Source organism: Triplophysa rosa, linkage group LG19, assembly GCF_024868665.1.
Source record: "Triplophysa rosa linkage group LG19, Trosa_1v2, whole genome shotgun sequence".
NCBI lineage: Eukaryota > Metazoa > Chordata > Actinopteri > Cypriniformes > Nemacheilidae > Triplophysa > Triplophysa rosa.
This window is the reverse complement of record NC_079908.1, coordinates 20,964,188-20,983,137: the sequence shown is the minus strand read 5'-3', so window position 1 is coordinate 20,983,137 and position 18,950 is coordinate 20,964,188. Positions and strand designations below refer to the sequence as shown.

General features: G+C 37.0%; 1 pseudogene; it reads right to left on the bottom strand.

Moving 5' to 3' along the window:
• The window catches only part of LOC130570761 (E3 ubiquitin-protein ligase TRIM39-like), a 42,760-nt pseudogene extending 24,015 nt beyond the window's left edge, over window positions 1-18,745 (bottom strand).
• Between the last annotated feature and the right edge of the window lie 205 nt (window positions 18,746-18,950).

The following is an 18,950-nucleotide window of genomic DNA, read 5'->3' as shown; positions in this document are numbered from 1 at the left end:
GGTTGATAAGATGTGTTTAACCTCACGCGCGCTGTGCGCAGACCAATTCGCTTATGGTATCACGAGAGCGGCTCATATGTGTTTAAATCAGCCCCGCGTACTTCATTCATTATGATTATGAGCCAATCGTTATACAAAGTGCTGCACTATGTTATGAATGCATGCTTTAAATGATGCGCCTGTTTAAATTCCTTGAAGTTCAGCTGTCATAGCAAAAAACATCTAGGATGTTTTTTGCTAAACATTGAGGATGTATTATTGGAATAAGACAAAGTTTGCTCACATATCAGACATGACACTTTATTAGCAGTGTCGAGACTGAAGTGTTCCCACACTTGAGAACGGGGTCTCTTGCGTGCATTCTCCATAAAGATCAAACACACTTCTGCACGTGTAAGCTACAGAGAACCGAGCACGGCGTTTACTAGCAGAAAACCAGTTTGTGGTTGAAGAAACACTTTTATACTTTTTGGGAACAGTGTTAAACCTGCAATTTACTTTTTGACAACAGACATTAACATGTCATGGTTTTAAGTAGTACTTTAATTAGCAATACAAAATTAACAAAATTAAATATATAATTATAACATTCCTATGGTTCAGCGCAATCGACGCGTTTTGAGTTTGATCCCTGCGTGACGTGTCAGTGAGGTAACGAAGCTTCGTTTCCTCAGGTCACGTGACAGACTCATTTCAAGCAATGCTCCGGAACACTGTTTCGAAGCACTAGTGTGTCAAAAACTCGATATGTGTGTCGACATGGGGTGTCGAGCAACCCATCCCTAGTTTTCTTGTTAATTCGTTTCTCCAGGTGTTTCTTGTGTTCTTTGTTACACCAGTGTAGGGTTCAGTGTTTGGATTACCTTGGTTTGTGTTTTGTCCTTTCATTAAACGTTTTACTGCACGTGGATCCACTTCCTGCCTAGTTACTAATTTTACAACTGTTCAGCTGCACGCAATTTCAAGATCATTTGAGATTTATAGATTTCATATCTGAAATAGAGGTGTAGACAAGTTTTCTGTGTGTACGTTCGCTCTATGACTCAAATACGCACAAAATGATTGTAAAATCAAATTTAGGATGTTTTTACGCAACAGTTTATAAATGAGGCCCCAGGTCTGTGTCAACTGTCTTATTTGTTGTTCACTTTATATCTTGTACTGGATTAGTGGGCACGAGCCGTCTGGTCTACCACCACATGTTTCATGCTTACACCTTCATTTTCGGGACACATCTAAATGAAATGCCTGATTGTGACCAAAGTATTTCATTATATCAGCAGATATACAGACAGCATAATCTAAATGTTTCATTCTGAATCTCAAGTTAAGATTCTGTTCTAATTCACAGTCATTTAGATGAATCTCCTGAAAGACACCACATGATTGATTCAATCAGATTTGCTTTTTCACCAGAGCAACTACCTTTTTGAACTGTGGGAGTTCTTTGACTAATATCTCTATTTCAAAAGGATGGAACATTTGATAAGGCGACTTTCTTCGCAGATGTGAAAAGCTGAAGTGAAAAGACCACAAATCAACTGCATTCACTCCACAACAGTCATGGACACTTAGTACCAGTGCTCGAATTGAATCAAGTCTTATGGGGGGGTCCCCCAGAAACAGAACAGAAATTACTTTTGAACAGTAGTGCATGTCCAACAGAATAATTCTAGCATTTACCAATGTAGTATTTACTATTTTCCCTAAAAACAACTGGATGATTGACACTTTGTGATAATATGTTTGTTCAAAAACACTTGTTTAAATGCAAGAAACTAGTTTATTAGATATAAAAAATATAAATTGTGATAAGACCGGCTGTCAGTCTGTGTACAGTAGTGTTATGTGGATTTTTCAACAATTTCAGTGCAGTTTACATAGTTACGTTAGTATGGGAGGTCCCGGATCCCCCAGCCCCCCTTCAATTCGAGCACTGCTTAGTACCCATCAAAGAGCTGAAAGCATCATTACCCCCAGTGATACACTTAAACTGACAGCCAGAAAAACAATCCTCAATGCAAAGCAGACATCAGATAACACCAAAGAAAGAACTTTAATGCATAATTCACTCAAACTAACAAACCATTCTCTACACTCGCTCATCAGACCCACACATGTGCAAAGAGAGAGAGAGTGTGTTGTGTGTTGTGTTGTGTACTCACTGTATTGAACATTGTCCTTCATCTTGTGAATGACAGTAAACTTCAGGTTGCTGAGATGTTTTGCTACATTGATCATCATTCCTGAGATGTTCTCTGGATCTGACGCTCCACACTGAACTCTGGAAGAACATTCAGGAGTCATTCTGACATTCTGCCCACACTTTACATTCACAATCCCAGCAAACACAACACAAACCTCTCCAGTGTGCTCTTCACGTTCTGTTGAAACACAAACACATGACTTTATTTTTGTGAGTGGATGGTCTGCCACAGTGCCTCTGATTAACAACTTCAAAGGCAATTTTCTCAATATTTTGATTTTTTTGCGCTCTCAGATTCCTGAGTTTTAAACGGTTGTATCTCAGTCAGATATTGTCCTATTCTAACAACTCATGTATCTATAGAAAGTTTATTTATTCAGCTTTCAGATTGTGTAAAAATCTCAATTTCGAAAAATTGACCCATAAAACTGGTTTTGTTGTCCAGGGTCACATATTTGGAGATTTAATAATAAACCTAATTAAAAGTATGTACAGTATTCAATGTAAACACATAAAGCCTTAAATGTATTGAGAACAGCTCACGTTATTTTATTTAAAGATTATTTTATTTTAAAAAGGTTACAAATCATAAAATTAGCTTAATATATTAATGTAGCTATAAATGTACTTATAGTAATACTGTAAAATTAAAATATATTATAATTTGACACTTGGCTCTCATCAAAAGTGCAACTAACCCTGGAACATATAACCTGCCCCGTAGCAGGTTATCTTCAGAGAGTGAGTTGCTATGGTTACTTACATACCCAGAAAGTAACCTCCGTTTTTGGAACCGAAAGTTGAGGTTATCAGCTAACCTACCCTTAAATTTACCCGGGTATGTCACATAACCAGCTTTCTGGAATACCCCCCAGATCAAGTAAAATCAACACAACTAAGATCTCACAAGAGGAAATTGATTTCCAAAAACAGCATTGGGTGGCACAAGCTTTTGTTAAATCACTCTCTTTATCCATTCGCCTTCACTAAGAACTAATAAAATGTATGGTAAATTTTGTTGTGATTACTTCACTTTAAGGTTGTGGTTACTTTTTTTGTCCACCACTAGGGTGGGTTGTGTTGTCAGTCATTTTCACGTCTTTGATAAAGATGTAGTGATCAGAGGTCAGCCTGGGGCTTTTTATAAAGCGGACTCTGTCTTTCATGCACAGAAGGATTCTCAAGATCGATTTTGCTAGATTTTCTTTTGCCTAGCCCACTCCAGTTTATCGTCTTTGGTTTGATGGTATGTCTCTGGCATCCAATGACCAGACAAGTGACAACTCTCTAACCCTGAGGTACTGGATTAAAAGAAGTCAATTTCAACCGCCATTTTCTTGGGAGTTCATAGGTGGCACATGCTGTATATTAGTTTTACAACAGGAGTTTATCATTAACTAAAAACTGGATGTGCATAGGCTAGTACTAACTGTTTATCACTCCTAACAACTCAGAGCTCACTCATGATGTTTGCTTGTGGTTTATATGGGATCCTATTGATATTGTGCATTGGTAAGTCTTTCAAGCAATATATAAGCTGTTATATATAAATTATTTAACTGCAGAACAAATGTAAGTGTTCCTTTTACTACACTTGTTCGAAATCTTTTTTATTATTTTCATAACAGGACAATGTATGGGTCAAGTTTTGCAGTTTCCTGACTCATTTGATGGGGCAGTAGGAGAAAGCATAGTGTTTGCCCCTGACAATCCACCACCCACTTCTTCAGCGTTTTGGCTAATTAGATGGATTTTTGGAGATCAACCTGTATTTACCTCAACCCCTGCTGAAACTAACATACCACCAGCATATACAGACAGAGTCACTGTGGACACCACCACTCATGCTTTGATGCTCATGAACCTGACATTCAGTGATACTGGGACATATGAGCTGTCTGTACAAACTGACAAAATCTATACAGGACAAACTTCACTCCTGGTCTATGGTGAGTGTGCTGCTGAAACCAATATTTAAGCATTGATCACACATCATGTGTTGATAGTGTGAGTCATAATTCCATTCTATGAGTAGTTTAAAGATGATTAAAAAGAAACATAGAGTTCATACAGTAATGGCCAAAAGTGATGTCCGGGGAGTGGGGGTGGGTATGTTTGCACAATAGTTGCTTTTAGTGCCTTCTCAGGTTCGATTAAACCATCAAAGTAGTGTATGGTACAAAATGGACAAAACACTAAAATTTTAAGGTCTTTATTGGAGACAGTTATTTGGAAAAAAGCAAGTATTTCAGGTAATAGGGGCTTTATTGGAATATGCAAAAATATATTGCATTGTACTACACATTTGTTTCTGACTATGTGCAATCCCCTGGGATTGAACCCGTGATCTTGGCATTGCACCATGCTCTAACCACTGAGCCAGCTATTAAACTTCAATACAATGTTTTTAATACAAATTAAATAATGTAATGCATATTAAAAACACATTTAATGTTAGCTTGTAAATTAAACAAGATTTATGAGTGTAAGAAAAAATTGTGTCATAGCATCAGAACAGTTGTGTGGCAAACAGTAGATAACGTGAATGTGATACTGAATAAGTTTTTAAGTGCCTTTACTTTGTTTATTACGCAGTGGAAAGCCACTTGAAAAGGGGACAGGAGTATTGTGTGTAGCTTGTTGTCTCATGTTTGTCGTACCGTTTACTGCTGTGAAGTGACAGTTGTGTACTGTAGATTCACAGTAAATTACTTTGATATCAAAACATTGTTCTGTAAAATCACAATGATTAGCAATACAGTAATTTCTTATACTATATTTGCTTATTTACACGCACACTCTTTTTTTGAAAGAGTAGGAAAGAGATAGAAGTCAGAGCTGATCAGTCAGGTGTTGACGGAAGAGATGTGTTTTCAGACGGTTTTTAAAGATGGCTACAGATTCTGCATATATGCAAAATATATATATGTTACAGGTCCCGGTCAAAGGGAGGAACTGTATTGAGATTAAACTCTTTTTCAATAAAAGAGTAAGAGAGACGAGAGTTTGCTGTTAGTCAAGCGGTCCTCTGTGTTGTCTTTATTAATAAACAGTTAAAACCATAAAGAAAATGCCATTCGTAAACTGAATAGATTCATAAACACTTAAATAACAAATAGATCAATAAATAGATAAAATCATCCAATAACTTCTATATAAATGGTTCAGACTCTCACACAGCTCTTTTACACAGTAAACTTAACTTGTATTATATTATAATACAAGTTAATATATATAATATATAATAATATATTATATATAATATATATAATATATTATATATAATAACTTGTTATTGTATATAATGTGTTACTTACACTCAGGTAAGTAACACATTACAATATTATTAAGCAGTTCGTTAAAACATTTTAGTCAATTTGATTTCATTTGTTCAAATGTCACTTTTACTATAAAATGTAAGACACTAGTGAACCTCTTTCTGACAAAACATCTATTTAAAATAATAATACAATAACTACTCAATATAAATAAACATTCATTTGACATTAAAGCATATGAATTTCAGATTTTATCTCAAATTGGTCATTTTATCCAACCTTTTTCAATAAAAGAGTAAGAGAGACGAGAAGTTGCCATTAGTCAAGCGGTCCTCTGTGTTGTCTGAAGAAGCACCAAAGTTGTCATGGTAACTCAAGCTCTCAACTGCCACCAAGAACTTAAAAGATGCAGCTCTACACTCTTAGTAACACTATCTATCATTGCTATTAACACAATCTCATATGAATGTTAATATAAATAAATAATAAATATATACACGTATACAAATCATTTCATGTCATTGTGACCCAAAAATAGCAGGGGGTCACATACTGTATATATATATACAGTATACAGTATACAGTATACATAGTATATAGTCTATTTATATATAATGCAATGTCCACAGTGCTGTCCATTAGATTTTCAGTGTACAGTACAGGATTTTATTTATTTNAGAGAGTAGAGGTTTCCAAATGTTATTTAAACGTAACTAAACACAAAATATTGTGTTAATAATTAGCGTTGATACAATATGAGGTATAAATGGTTTGATTTAAATTAAGAATGTGTGGTATGTTTTTTAAATAAGTGAAAATAGAACATAAAAAGTCTTAAAAGCATTTGTTATACTTATGTAATTTGTCATTTGACTTTTATGTAATGGTTGTTAAAATAATTTTTAAGTAGGTTTCACGTCAGCGCGAATTTACTACGAATTCTGCTTTTAAGAATATCACACAAACATTAAGTTTTCGCCTCTGCAGTACCGTATTTGCCATCTAGGGGTCAATACGCACAGGCGGGATTCAGGCTGAAACATGAGAAGAAACTCAACGGTCGTCGAACGTCAACCTCGTGCAGATGCTGACACGCAGGCTCGTGCGGCGCCACTTTGAACCGCGGCGAAATATTTCTGTCAGCATCGGACATCAGAAACATCAGTCTGAGGTAATTATCTCACAAAACAGCAACTATTAATGTATTCTAGAAAAAATGCCATCCCCTTGGCCGTGCAAGTACTGTTCATATTCCACAGGCTAAAGAGTACTTTTATTGAAGCATTACAGATTAAAACATGGAAACTACACTCGTGTATCACCAGTGCCGTGTTTATACAAAGACTGTTTGTGCACATTTAAGTCGTTCAATGATGTAAAGGTGCATTTATACACTCATCACACAACAGATTCTGTGAAAACAAATGTCGTAAAGGAGGTAACGTTATTTCAGTGCGAGTTATGCGATTTTGTAGAACCCTATAAATTACAAAGGCAGATTTGAGGAGGTATTAGCGAACACAACATGTGATCTTATTTTATATGTATTCTTGTTTCAGGAATCTCTGGTGACTCTAAAACACACTACAGTTCTTCGTTGCATCCCTGTTCTTCTTGGAGACAAGCCCTCAGATTTTTTCAAACTATGCTTTGTAAGTAGACATAATGAATATTATGATAAATATTGCTAATTTTTTATGTGGTTAAAGTGATAGTTCACCCTAAAAATGAAAATTCTGTCATCATTTATTCACCCTCTTGTCATTTTTAAAACTGTATGATTTTCCTCCTTGCACAGAACACAAAAGAAAATATTTTCAAGAATATTGGTAACTGGCACCCATTAACTTGCATTGGTTTTGAGTCAAACAATAGAAGTGAATGGGTGCCAGCGCTGTTCTGCTACCAACTTTCTTCAAAATATCTTCTTTTGTGTTCTGCGAAAGGTCGTACAGGTTTGAAATGACAAGAAGATGAGAAAATGACACAATTTTCATTTTTGGGTGAACTGTCACTTTAACTGTATTGCAGTGTTTGTTGTTTTTGTCAGGTTTTTGGATAATACTGCTTGCAGAATCTAGAAAATGTTTCATATAACAGATATGTACATATAGTCCACAACACATACTAATTGACAGAAATAACCAAGCTCAAAAGTTTATATGCAGTTGATTCTTAACACTATGTGATGTTACTTGGATCATCAACTACTCTTTGTATGATGTGATGTCTCAGAACAAACAAGAGACTTGTGAAAAACTATAACAACAGTTGTTGACTCTGTGTAACATCAGAGTATTAAGAACCGCGTATGTAAACATTTCAACGGGGTCATTTTTGTTAATTCAGTTATTAGTCTGTCTTGTGGGTAATATGTATACATATGTTATGTTAAATAGCTTGTTAGTAGCATTACAAAATTAAAACTTAATTTTTCATTCCTCTTATTCTTTAATTGTCAACATTTTATGGATTCTGAAAGATGCATATGTAAACTTAAGACCACAACTGTGTAAATATTTCTTTATTTAATTGTTTTGAATAATCTCTTTTCAGGACTCTGATAAGAACGACTTTGAGCACATTGCTGTTGGCATTCTGACAGTCATCAATGAAGATTCTCCTCACTCTTCTTCGCTAATCCATGCAGATCCTGTCTCCACATCATAGAGGGAGATATCGCAATGGATGGAGTCGGAGATATGCCTCTTGCTGTTTGTCTCTTGTTTGGACTGTCGTATGCACTCCATCTTGATTACCCGAAGTGCATGAAGAACACATTCAACTTTATACAGAAAGTTCTGCTTGTTTTATACTGTTTCAGATATGCAAGAAATGTAATCATTATTTATGCCTCACAATGCATTAACATTGTGAAAAATAAATGTTTTGAAACGTTATGATTTGAGATCTGTGGCTTTTTTATTACCATATGGATTAAACAAAAAAAGACTATAAAAGAATGTAAAGAAAAACACGTTACATTTGCTTTAACTGTTTAAGTAAGCTTTACTGAACATGTTGGAGTAGGTAACTGTCACTGCTTCACAGATCACAGATTAAATTTAGTTACTTTAACTTAATGTATTTAAGTAAATGCGAGTTTGAAGAAGTAAAGGAAACATTTAATATTTTAGTAAATTGGACTTAAATTGTACTTGATACAATTAAGTTAAGTTTACTTAATTGAAATGAGGCAATGAGTTTGCATGATTGAATTGAGTAAAGTCAACAAATTACTTTTTACAGTGTACTGTTTATGTATTGCACATTATACATCAGACAAAATGTTATTATAAATTTAATGAACATTGTAATCAGTGCATACTGTATATTGTGTTGGTATTTAGTGAAATTTGTTGCAAATACAGCTGCTTCCTCTGTCTCACCCGCTTAAGGCCCGATTCACATTTCATGTCTAAAACCGCACGAAAAACACGAGCTGCACTGTGTTCTCCTTTTTTCCAAAGTACTTTGCACTCTCCTGTCGTCTATCGTCGCTAAGCAACCATTGGCCACGATAGGTATAAACAAAGGATACAGTATATGGATTATATTAGAGGTCGACCGATTCATCGTTTTTGCCGATAAATCGGCACAGATAACAATAATTTGAACTATCGGCAATAATCCCCACCGATAGTTTTTCCTGGTTGCGTTTGATCCAGACGCACCAGGGAAAGCTCTACTGTGATACGCAGATGGAGAGTTCCGAGTAGAGTGTAAAACAACGACCTCTAGAGGTGGAAATAAAACTGACAGCCTGTTTAGTTTGGAGCTATACAGTTTATGGTTTGGAGCGGAATACATCAGATGGGGGTTTAAAAGTTTCACAATGACAAGGTAGAGCCAGTTGCAGTAAACATGATGTTAAAAAGTAATTAATTTATTAACTATATGTTGCATTTAATGGGGAACAGCAGTATTTTTGCCGACAGGGCTGAGAGCACGCTAACATTAGTAGCCTATTAACGTTATCTTAAGAAGTTATAACATGGCGACAAAAATATACGCAGAAAATAAATTGTATTATTGTAACTATGGATAGGCATTTGTGAGTATTGTGTGTGTGTGTGTGTGTGCGCGCGAGATCCGTCTCCGAAACAGAAAACAGATGACAGAGACAGCACGGATGTTAATGACATTAGTTTTAATGTAAACAAACACGCATGTGAACACAACAGTATATACTGTATATTGTAAAATATTACAATGGATCCGTCATTCTGCTAGTTTGGTGCCAAGAATGTTTTAAATTATTAACATTTTTGAAATTACCTACTTATAATTTTGTTTAAATCATACACTGGAGTTTAATATTTATTAATTTAGTTTACATTTACATTTAGTCATTTAGCAGACGCTTTTATCCAAAGCGACTTACAAAGAGTATAAGGAGCAATAAGCGATATGTCATACAGGAGCAATAATGCAATAGGTGCCAATACAAAGTTACTAGTTTTAACAAAAAGCTAGACCACTACCTGTTGAGAGAAAGCAAGAGGGTTACTGTTTTTTTTTTTCATTTGTCTGTCAAGTATTCACAGAAGAGATGGGTTTTAAGTAGTTTTTTGAATGTTGTGAGAGATGTGGTTGACCGGACTGAGTTAGGAAGAACGTTCCACCAGGAGGAGTTGTGAATGAGAATGAGCGGGAAAGCCATTTACTGCCCTTATGGGAAGGCAGTACAAGACGCCGCTGGTTTGCTGAACGCAGGGATCTTGATGGGGTGTAGGAGTGTAGGAGGGTGTGAAAGTATGCCGGAGCAGATCCAGTGATAGTCCTGTAGGCAAGCATTAGTGACTTGAATCTGATACGGGCTTCAACCGGTAGCCAGTGGAGGGAGATGAAGAGGGCCGTCACATGAGCCCTTTTGGGCTGTTGGAAGATGAGGCGTGCTGCTGCGTTCTGAACCAGCTGGAGAGGTTTGATAGCCTTTGCAGGATGATCAGCAAGGAGAGCATTGCAGTAGTCCAACCTTGAGATGACCAGGGCCTGGACAAGGAGTTGTGCCGCATGCTCAGTGAGATAGGGTCTAACCTTTCTAATGTTGAATAAGGCATATCGGCATGACCGCGTTTGTCTTTGCAATGTGATCATTGAAGGAGAGCTGTTCATCAAATATGACTCCAAGGTTCCTGGCTGTTTTGGAAGGAGTGATTGTGGTATTGCCAAGTCGGATGGTGAGATCGTGTTGCACCATGGGGTTAATATATTTAAAAGTACAATACAGTTTAGTGGTTCAAGCAACGTGTTTATTGATGTAATACACTTCATTGCTAATTTAATTTGTGTTTTTTTAATAAACCATTAAAAATCTGACCACCTTAGTTATCGTTATCTGCAAAATCGAATATCGGTTGACCTCTAGATTATATGTACTGAAAATGCCTTGCAATAACTCTGCTACTATATTTAGTTACGCTTTGATCATGTGTGTCTCCATTTTCATTGAGCTTGTCTATATTGGCGGGTTGGTTCTTGTCACATGACCTGCGGTGCACTTGCGGCTTTCTGAAAAATGTAGATTTTATCATCTCGATGCAGTGCCGACACGCCTGAAGAAAAGAGCGCGTCGCGACTGCGTCCTGCACGTCTACATTAAAAATAACAAATATGCGCGCGGAAAAAGATGCAAAATGTGAATCGGGCCTAAATCCATTCAAACAGACTGACAGTTTGGAATTAGTGAGAGCTCCATGAACCACGTGACCACGCGGCGGCGAGATCAAAGTGTGTCGCAACTCTGTTTTTTAACGGCTCTGGTTATTCCCAGATAACCTCTCAAAACTAATAACACACGGTACAACGGATCCAGCAAATCATTTTGAGTTTTTTTTGGAAAAAAAGAAATATAAATATGTCTTTTAATAACATATATGACATTATATTTACAAATGATAAAACCAAATTGCCTGTTCGTGACATTTGAACGTCCTTTTACTTTAAAACCGAGAGTAAACGGCTTTTCCTCGCAGAAGGTCTGCATTCGGTAAAAATGAGCTAATAAAATATTTCAAATTCCGTTTTTTTCTCATGTGGCAAGTAGCCGTGTAATGAGCGGGATAATGTACAAGCAGCCGGTGTTCTGTCGGATTGTCAGATTTTCCTACGGCAGGGCAAACTTAATATAGTAATCTTACCACCACATCGACAAAATAAACAGGTAGGATGATTTTACAATGCAAAATTACCTGTCAGATAGTCCTACTATCTTAAACACATAAAATAAATTTACAACGTAAATACCCTGTCAGATTATCCTACCATCATAAAAGAAACATGTAGGATTAATTTACAGCGCAAAACCTTATCAAATTGTACTACCAGTATTAAATAATTATGTAGAATGATTTAACAACAATACACTATCAGATTCGTAGCAGTATAAAATAAGCAAGTAGGATGATTTTATAGCGCAAAAAAATGACGTAACATTGATGTGCGCACGCATGCGGCTCTCACTAAATCCTTGGTGTTTCGAGTCAGATCAGTGGGCGTGGCTTGTTGGTTTTGGCTAAATCCTTGGTGTTTCAAGTCTTATGAAACCTTTACCCTAACCCACACACTAACCTTACTCTAACCATCTAAACTACCTATGATTGCTAAAATTGCCAAAAAAGACGGTTGCGTGATGGCGTTATGCCTGGTAGGATATTCTGACGGGTATTCGCCAGCTCCTTTCCATTCCACCTTAAAAAATGGTGGACCGTTTAAGCGCCTCCCTTTCAGTTTCGCGGGCTTTATATTTAAAGGAATAGCATGACGAACAGTTTGACATTGTAGAAGAAAATACTCATATTCCTGTGAATTTTTTTTATTTGTTCGTATTAATTTCAGTATAGGCCATGCACCTATATAATATGCTGTGTATTTTAATAACTTTAACTTTCAAAAGTTCCGCATGTGNACACATGATTGACATGATTGAAAATGAGCCTCATATATTGGAGTGAAGACTGAAGCACCTGTAGGAATGAAACATCTTCAGCTGTCATCTGCTCCTCTACACCTCTGATTGTGTGTGAAAGAGATGAAATGTCTCTGTTGATCTTCTCAATCTTCTCCTTCATCATCTGACTCTTCTGCTCCTCTTCCTCTCTCAGTGCTCTTATTCTGGCTGATTCTTCATCATGTAGAAGCTGGTGAAGTTCCTCAAACTCTTCATGAATCTGCGTCTCTGTGCGGCGACTCTGAATCTGAGTAACACAGAATGACTCCTTCAGCTCTCCATCAATATATACATTTGCAAAATAACATGATGATTCAATCAAACCTTTATATGATCTGCTGTTTGATCCAAATTCTGTTTAAACTCCTCAAATATTCTCAGTTTCTCCTGTAAGGGTTTTAATGCTCTTCTGAGTTTCTCCTGAAAGAAACAACATGTTATTATAAAGAATTCATTTGTATATTTTTAACTGAACAATTTTTAATACTGTATGACCACAGAGTATAATGATGTGACAATTGTTATTGTTACAAATGTAATGTTATTGTTACTTATTACAGGGCTCGTTGGAATGCTTGATTCTGATTGGCCAGTCGCGACATTTGCAGGTTCGTTATTCCCAGAGCCGTTTAAAAACAGAGTTGCGACACACACATAGGCGTCCGTTGGACGAATGGAATGCGGAAGTAACTCGTGTCATGGAGGGCTGTAGTTATAGCGTTCTTTGTGGTGCATTTAGTTGTAATCATTGATTATTTATTGATAAATTACTTGTGCATTTTATGTTAATGTCTTAAAATAATTTAACATTGGTATGTACCGATGATCATAGAAGCATAAGAAACAGAGGAATGCATGCATACTGTTAATGTATTGCACATTATCCATCAGTCAAAATTAGGGTGGCCATACGTCCGGATTTTAAGCCCCCTGTCCGGCGCAGCTCACAGCCTCAAGCCGGACACCTTTTTAGAGTTGCGCTGAATCGGACAAAAAAACCCGCTCTAGAACCTTTATTGGGACGCAGCAGCATAGCGTATAATGCTGTAAGATCTCTCGGCAAATAAATGATTGGCTGAAAGCGGTGTCAAATAAATATCTGATATATCATTTGTTGGTTAAAAATGTAAACAAGCCTCCACAACGTGGAAGTGGAGTCCACGTGCTGGCTAGCTACTAGTGATGGGAAGTTCGGATCATTTTACTGACTCGGACTTTGGGTCTCGTTTAGCAAAATGAACGAATCTTTTTTCGAGTCATATCGTTCATTTTAGCAAAATATAATTAAAATGTTACATGTTACTTTCCTAACACATCTACTACTTATGCAAACGTTGATCACATTACAAACAATACAAAACTATAATGCTATAAGAAACAGAAAAGATTAATTCATTGTTTACCTGGGTCTTTAGTCTATGATTAGTTCACCACACCTCTTATCTGACAAGTCCTCGGGTTTGACTCGTTCGTTCACGACATGACAGCTTTGTAAGCTAAACCAATACAGTCAGCTCCGGAAAGAGAATTGATTAGTTCATCTCCTGAGTCTTCGGGTTCGAGTCGTTCTTTCATCACGTGACAGCCCTGTACGCTTTACCAATGCATTCCGAGCCGGAAAGAGAATTGATTAGTTCACCTCCCGAGTCTTCGGGTTTGAGTCGTTCGTTCTTTTGTCACGTGACGTGACAGCTTTGGACAGAGAAATTAGTTAATTTACTAAGTCCAGTACAGGACCCATAGAATGTTGCGCATGCGCGACTGAACGAATCACTCCCCGAGATGACTCGTTCTTCCCGAGTCAAAATGAACGTATCGTTCAAGAACGACCCATCACTACTAGCTACGTCATATCATAACGTTCACATGCCGAAACGTCAGACCTCATTTAATCCGGAATGGACAAAAGAGCACGAATTTATATCAAAAAGCAGTAGAGACACACTTTTGCACACTGTGTCGCTGCGAAGTGGACGTTAATAGTCAAGGGAAAGCCGCCATTGACCGACATGCCAGCACGGAAAAACATAAATGTAACCGACGAGCCGCATGTACGTATTCCCTTAGGTCATTTTTTCGAGAAGCAACATCACCTCAGGATGACAAAATCTCAGCTGGAGAGCTTTGTAAAGGCTGTCATGCAGTCAAGGAGTGTCATACAGGAGTGTAGACTGTGGAGTGAAAGTTGACAGAGAGATCTTTAGTGATTCATCTACACCTGTGGGAAAACAAAAGCTAAGGCTTTGTGTGAGAATGTCCTAGCGCCCTACTCTCTACATATACATTCAGATTACATCAAATTAAACAATCTGCCTTTTTCAGTGTACAGGTTCATCTCAGTGGTCAGTTTTTGAAACAGACATCACAATGTCTTGAATAAATACAAATACTGTGAACAAACACTTTTTTGCCTCTTCTGTTACACATAGGTCTACATCAAGATATATCGTAGACAGGGCCGGATTATCCAATGGGCATTATGGGCACAGGCCCAGGGGCCCATGCGCGCTTGGGGCCCAGGCAAGGGGACGAAAATTTCACATAACAGCGTTTACGCCAAATTCATTTGTGTGCGCACATTGAGCACAAAACATTGTTTCTGAATTAGAAAATCTGTCTTTTGATTTAGTCACTTTTACGAGCCATCTAGCGGCTTTTGTTCAGAAGAAGCACATAGCGACAAATCTATCCACTTCTTGGATAAACCTAAGCTTTCATTCAGTGGGAAAATGTCGCCAGTGCTGCCCCGCGAGCGCGAGGTCTCTCTTTCCCGGCGCAGGGATCCCTTCTCTCGGCGTCACTCTGTACAGTGAGCGGCAGGAAGAAGCACCACCGTACGACAGGTGACTCGTGAATAAAATGAGTACAAAACAGCGTTTCCAACAACCTGTCACTGTTATCGACTGTTTGGATATATAAACATGAACAAATTTCATCCGTAAATATGCACATGGTTACCATGAGGCTGTGTGAAAGATCATATAACGTTAGCCGAAATCACCGCTTTTTATTGTGAGTTGGATGATGTCGCGTCATGAACTGACAACAGAAACTGAAAACACAGTATGTCAATGAGAACGGATTTATTGTTGTAAACATGAGTTGATATACCCTCGCGGCTGTCTTAAATCTTAAAAGGTAAGCGTTTTTTACATTTATTTGGTGGTGCTTCCTTGCCAATTATGAATTATTTTATATTGATATAATGTTGATCAGTAACTGCCCTACTTTACCAATATTAAGCCTTCATTATTAGATAATCCACAGTGCTTTTACATACATTGCAAAATGTTGACATACGCACACATATGATGATGTCGTAATATATAGGCTAAAGAATTATACTTATAATACTCGTTAATGCCGTTTACTGTAACACATTACAGCTTAAATAAGAACGTGAGTCGCAAGGTGCTTGTTATACAAATAAAGTTTAACAAATAGACAAATTACTCTTGAAGTACAATCATTGACAAAGACTGCCCATTTATTCTTAGAAAAATAAAGATGAAAATATTTGAAAATTGCACTTAAGAATATTCTTTAAAACTTTCTGTAATTTATCTTAAGAAAGTTCTTATATTTTCTCTTAAGAACAGTTTTGCATGTCCTGCATGTTTGTGTGTGAATTATGGAAGAATCTGATAGAACTGATTTGGTAGAGGTGTGGTAGTGTGTGCTGCTTGCATATGCCAGTGAGTTACAGTATGCTGGGAAATGTCTTAATATTGTTGTTGCTGGTCCAGAAAAGCATTGTTGCAATCATGAGGTGTAAAGTATGATGGAGGATGTGTACAGGTGTTGATATAGTCCTTCAGGTTGTGATCATAGTTTGTAACTTGTCAATGTAATCCTGTAAAAGATAGAGGTGTTTATATGCATGGTACCTTATAGGCTAATTGAAAACTTTATTGTGTGCACGTGTATGGGGGGGTCCATAAAACACTTGTGCCCAGGGGCCTCTGAATTCTTAATCCGGGCCTGATCGTAGATCAAATTGTCTGGCAATGAATAGAGTAGGCTATTTCAGAATCACTGTATCATGATACCATCGATATGATGGACAAAATTGTATTGTAGTTGCGAGTACACCAGAGTCCTATGCAATTATTCTTGCCTGACTAAATGCCGCAAAGTGTTCTCCTTTTTGGTGTTATGGAAATGGCCACCCTAGTCAAAATGTTATTGTAAATGTAATCAACATAGTAATCAGTGCATATATTGTGTTGGTATTTAGTGAAATTTGTTGCAAATACAGCTGCTTCCACTGTCTCTCCCGCTTAAATCCATTCAAACAGACTGACAGTTTGGAACTATTGAGAGCTCCATGAACCACGTGACCACGCGTTGGCGAGATCAAAGGGGAAAAAAGGATCAAAGATCAAGGTTTTTTTTTTACCTAAAAACCGAAACTAAACGGCTTTTCCTCACGGAAGGTCTGCATTCGTTAAAATGAGCTAAAATATTTCAAATTCACATTTCATGTCCAGTTTTTTTTCTCATGTGGCAAGTAGCCGTGTAATAATCGGGATAATGAAAAAAGCAGCCGGCTGTTATGGCGAAATAATCCCCTTCAGTGAGATACAAGACCCTCCGCTTCACGTCCTGATCACACTGTCGGTGCACTTACTTATTTGTCACTGTGAAAATGTTTATCAGTATTTTTTATTGTGATGAAATGTTTTAAATATGATTGATCTTTACCTTATTCTCGTCGACAGCTTCATCAACAGGGCAGAATTTGTGGTTGTTGTGTGTTCTGGAGTCTCGACACACGACACACACGGGCTGTTGATCATCCAGACAGAAGAGTTTGAGTTTCTCATTGTGAAGATGACAGACTGATGAAGATCTCTCACTTCTCTCCTGTAAGAAACTCTCGCACAGATTCTTTAAAGCCAGATTTAATGGAGGTTTCACTGTTGATCGTCTTCTACAAACGGGACATTCTTAAGCTCCTTTACTTAACCAGAATCTGTGAATACAGTCTTTACAGAAACTGTGACTACAGGACAACACAACAGGATCTTTAAAAACCTCACAGCACACAGGACAAGAGAAATCCTCCTCAGAAAAACATTTAGACGCCATTCTCTCTGAGTGAAATATCACAATCCTTCTTCAGTTTCACTTTCAGTTCAGTAAAGTAATAATCCAGTTTCAACTCTCAGTGTTCAGTTGTGAATAAAAATATCTTCACATCCACAGCAAGGACTTCCAAATCTGTGCATTAAAAATATTTCATTTCATTTTCAACATTATCATAAAATGATTGAGTGTTCTTCAACTGAGTCACAGGTTTGTGACGATCTCAGTTTCCTGATTCTCTGTGTAAGTGGGAGGAGTTTATTCACAGACACGCCCCCTGATTCTGTCTTACAAATGAGATTTATTGTGTTAAACTGAAATGACTTTAGATTGACTTTTAATAACACGCTTTAGTTAGACTACACGAATTTATTGTCTCTGCTCGAGAATACATTGTTATAGAGATGAAATATGTAATACAAGATTACTAACTGCAGCTTTGCTTAGAAACGTTTATGAAACAAATATTCATCAATCATGGATGTTTTTAAAGATGACATTTTATTCATGGCAGAAAAATATAAAGAACCATGAAAGAAACAAGAGATGTGGTTTTAAAACTGTATTACACACAACTGTACAACGGAACGAAGAGAAAATCATTTAGAGACTCAACATCATCTGCATGTTAGAAACTGAACATGAAGCTTTAAATAAAATCATGTCACTTAGTAAATGTTGATATGAAAACAAACCAAAAGATCAGAAGCTGGAGGTGTTTATGTCCTGCAGTCCTTCAGTAAACTCTTGTGTTGTGTTTGTTAGTGAACATCAGATATTTCACATTCGTTCTGATCCACATCAAGATGATTTCTGAGATTCATGTTGACAAAAAGCAACTGTGGGTGAACTGTGAATCTCATAAAGTGTCCGCTCATATTTTACACCAAAATCAAGTTTATAAATTGCAGAAAAACAAAGAAACCTACATCAGAACTATTTATGTTCACAGTTGATCTCCATCCTTTAATTCCCTCTACCATAAGATAAAACAACTTAATTACTACAAACTGATGATTTATCATTTAAACTGTAATGCGCATTTGTTTCATGCAACCGTACTTATTAATTTGTCAAACGAAAGGTAGTTTTCTGAGGGAGAAATATACTTGAAATGTCACACGCCAAAAAAATCCAAACTGTGATTTGTTATTTGATTTGTTTTAATTTTGGGGTGAAACATAACCTGAATATTTCTTAGTGAGATTCACACAGTTCCCGTGTGGTCCTTCATGACGGTCCATGAATATTTTCAGTATTATTATAGATGCACACTAGGAGTGTGAATGAGTGTCTGAACATCACACAGCTGTACATCAGTCGGACTTCATTTCTTGATGATTTTACGCAGCATGTTTATTCATTTCAGTGAAAGAATTAAAGGTCGACATTATGACAGTGATGTCAAACTACTGGACATAAACCT